Below are 4,268 nucleotides of genomic sequence, written 5' to 3'. Positions count from 1 at the left end.
TCGTTACTCTCTGTCGGGTATATTTTGATACTCCGTTGTCGGTTTAAAATCACTTGAAAATTTATACGAATCCAATACTTAATTAATATGATACTTTAATTATGTCAATGTCTTATGGTGTATCTAAGCATAAATGACTATAATTTAAAGAATGTAAATTTAAAATGGTTGGATATAACTACCCGATTTCAATTGTGTTTAGTAAACGGATCTAAAAATTAAATTTCTTATTTGTCAACTTGCGTTTGTAATAAAATCCAATGAAGTGAAAATCTTGTCTTACTTTTCTTTCTAGATTTAATGACGTCGAATGCGACTAAATCATAATGAACTCATTAATGCAATAAAATGTACAGTATTCTTTAATGTAGGCTACGCACAGTGTATTACAGCTAAAAATGACATAAATATAATTTAACTGAAAATTGATTTCATTGTGATAGTGTCAATGCGGATTTACAGTAAGTTTCATATAGGATGCATCAAGTTGATTGTGAGAGTATATGTTAACGTAGAACAGTGTTACCAACGGGTTTTGTATTAAAAAAAACTCTTAAGAACAGTTTGCAAATGTCTTTAGAAATTATTTTGTACAGAGTATGGAAAAGCCACGGGTCTGAAGTTCGGCTTTTCAATGTTAAACATCTTTCGTCCCATATGTTTAGGGCATTTTTGGATTTAAAGAAATATTTTTATTATTATAAAACTGTTTAAGACTGTTTGTAATCCAATTTGGACCAAAAGAGCCAAATTTGCTACTTTTAATTTGAGTCAAACATGGAGCCGTATGCCTTTTATGAAACTCAGGTCAGAGTTTTTATTATTATCACAGAGTTCCGCTTATATAAATGAAAATAACTTATGGAGATATCCGCTATTCTTAGAAATATCAACCTTTCACGTCTCTCAATTTAGAAATGCTATACTATATAGGCTCATAATTATAATTAGATATGTTGAATTTTTTTAAGAAGCTCGAGTTTATACCGCACATTTCTTGTCCTGCACGAATTAAATTTATACTTGTTTAAAACACGTTAAAACAGTCATTACAACTGGTTCTTATGAAATTCTCAGTTGACGTCAGAATGATAAAAACTATTAGCACTGGCAAAGGTTGGAAAGGAAAGATATCAACAAGAATGGTTCCGTTGTTTTCTAACAGAGTGCGCGCACTAATACTTACGTAACAGCTACGCTTGGCTGCCGTTTGAAGTGTTCTCTCTTGGTTCTGCCAAGCGAAGCTTTATAAGTCTCTTCTGTTTCCGAGCTATTGATCCACTATTAATTTACAATCTATTGCGTGCGGTACAAATAAATTATTTCCATAAAATTTAGTAGTTAATGTTCTAATATAAAAATGTTAATGTATTACGTATATGTATAAATTCTTCACGTTATACTTAAAATACATCAAAACTTTCTAAATGGTAAATTCTCAGGAAAGATGCTGAAATACTAAATAATGATAGATATTATATTAATAACTCCTTATATTAACAAAAAATTTGTACCATATGTAGTTTTGTATGTACAAATCAACAGCCGCCTTTTAGTTATAAAATAGATTAACATTTTTAACTCTGTATTGTAAATAATTTTTCTTACAAATATTGGTTCGTTTGAAGGTGAAAATAAAATTTAAAAAATATAAGTACAGTATTTTAAGTATGAACTGGCCACATCTAAATGTTCAATTGTTACAGAGGTGACAAAAATGTAAGTGGCCCATGAGGGGATCGAACCCGCGACCTTCGCGTTATTAGCACGACGCTCTAACCAACTGAGCTAATGGGCCGATGGTTTTCACACATTGCAGTATTCTCTTTACCGCAACACAGATCTATTTTGTCATACTGCACTTGACTTGGCTTAGCATTATTTTAAGTACAGACTTTTAAATATGTGTCTTCTACAGGGGTCTATATTAGCCCCTGTGTTGTTTATTTTCTACAGTATATAAAGTGTGGCCTTCTGGACTCACTAATAACGATTAGTTATTTATTATTGATTGTTGTTATTTATTACCATCTTCTTAACTACCAAAAGTGATCTGAAATTTGATACTTAAACAGTTAAGGTTTAAATAAAAAATCTTAGTGTATGTAAGCATATTCAAATAGCGTATTTCTTACTTTCAAATATTATTTTAATGGCCTGAGATTTCTCACAACCATAAGAAACTTATAGATAAACCCTTAGCCTAATATACAAAATGTTTATAGGTTTAACGAAATTACTGAGCATTCCATGATTTTGGTGTAGCCTACATATTTCTCAAAATTTGCACTTGATAAATTTTAAATTTTAATTATTTTGTAGACGCAATCGCAATGTTGGGGAATTTTATAACTTGGAATTGCTAAACGCGTCTACCACTAAAAATAAAATTATGTGGATCATTAGCTTTACTTGGCTACTCCAAGTTTGAAGGTTAACTTATCACATCATTTTCTTCGACTTCTTTATCACCATTTTAACTCAAAATTTCGTCAACAAAGTTACGATCACTCACTTCATTTTTATTTTCATTGAGTATGTTGTCCATACAGTTGAAAAGGTTCTTATCTCTCGGAAAAGAACGGCGTAATTTACCGCAACCATTACAGTCGGCTACTAATCGCTATAAACTACACTACAGTCCACCAATTAACCCATTAAAATTTAAATATTTTTACACATAGGTACCGAATTATTTTTTCATTTTGTAATGGAAATCATTTTATAGGTGCTTAGGACAAATTAAAAATATTAAACTACCATGTACAATTAAATGCATTGTATCTTATATTTTAAGTATTTATTTGCCTAGCTGGACTTATCCCTGATCTACCACTGAAAATAAAATTATATGGATCATTAGCTTTCCTTGGCCACTCCAAGTTTGATGGTCAGGCTTTGTCACATAACTTGCTTCAATTTATTCATCTCCATTTAACACAAAAATTCCTCAACAAAGTTATCATTGCTCACTTCATTTTTACTTTTATTCAGTATGTTCTCCATAAAGTTACTAAAACTCTCTGAAAAGAAGTAATTTTACCGCTTTCATTTCAGTCCGGCAACTAATCAAAACAATCAACAGATAAAAAAATGGTAAACAACAATCGATTTCGAGAGAGTCGAGCAGCTTCAAAATCGATCATGATATTATTTTTAACAGACCATTGATATAATAGTGTAGACAAATGCCAAAATAATCGATATCGGGAATAATTTTCTATTCAGAAATTACGACGATCTTCGCGTGACCGTTAATTGATGACGGGCAATATACGTCATTGGTACCCAATGGATTACCTTATTTTAATCCATAGCTGTACAAAAAATAATTTAAACTGAGTTCATTATCGAGAAAAAGAGAAACTGTTACATTTTTATGCACAGGCTGTGTCGTGCATAACTTATCTAAGTGGAACTGAATGAAATAGTCCCCTGCAGTAAACAAAGGATTTTTAAGAGGCTTATTGTTGATTTAATTATGAATAGGCTTAAGGGACTTAAGAGGCTTAATACAAATCTCAAACACGCCTGACATCTGTAAAGTTACAAACCATTCCAAAGTTGTTAATCTCAGTAGATTATGCTAATCCCATTCCATTTTAATTCTCTAGGTAGAGTCTTGAAAGCAAAGTAAAAGCTCCTTGCGGATTATTGCTTTGAAATCACTAAATGCAATTGTTCAGTTTGTGAAATTCCACTCCGAGTAACTTTTTTAATACACTAAGCCTGGTCATCGACTAAGACCTGCTTACTCTGCTTTAAGAGTCTAAGATCTGAGAATTAATGTGAATTGTATAAGACCACAACCTATTTTTAGACAAATCTATAGAGAATTTTTCCTTTAGGAAGAATACTAGTCGTCCAAACACTACTAAACAACATAAACTGTTTATTTTTAGTATTTTTACTGATTTCATAAAGAAATAAATGACATATATATATATATACTATTTACAATGTTCAAATGTATCTCCTGATGTTCAAATGTATCCCCTGATGTTCAAATGTATCCCCTGATGTTCAAAAGCCTCGTACTCACAATTTCATTCGTTTTCAGTATATTATAAAAAGGTTATTATATTAAAGTTATAGTTTTATCGACAAAAAGTTATAGATTTATTAAATTGTAAACCTAACAGAGAAAATAAAATATTGGTCCTAAAAATTCATCTAGCGTTTAAAACTGTACAATTCAAAACAAAACGTTTTACAAAATAAGAGACTAAATAAATCGAACAAATGTGTGCGGTAGACCATACCAAATG

The 4,268-nt window shown here is 30.8% G+C and overlaps 1 non-coding gene across 1 annotated transcript; it reads right to left on the bottom strand.

Moving 5' to 3' along the window:
• Positions 1 to 1,724: 1,724 nt before the first annotated feature.
• Positions 1,725 to 1,798, bottom strand: Trnai-aau. The gene has a single exon. It is a non-coding gene; the product is annotated as a tRNA-Ile (tRNA).
• Positions 1,799 to 4,268: the final 2,470 nt, after the last annotated feature.

Source organism: Homalodisca vitripennis, chromosome 1 (genome assembly GCF_021130785.1).
Source record: "Homalodisca vitripennis isolate AUS2020 chromosome 1, UT_GWSS_2.1, whole genome shotgun sequence".
Taxonomy (NCBI): domain Eukaryota; kingdom Metazoa; phylum Arthropoda; class Insecta; order Hemiptera; family Cicadellidae; genus Homalodisca; species Homalodisca vitripennis.
The sequence above is the reverse complement of the archived record's forward strand: the minus strand, read 5'-3'. Positions and strand labels throughout refer to the sequence as shown.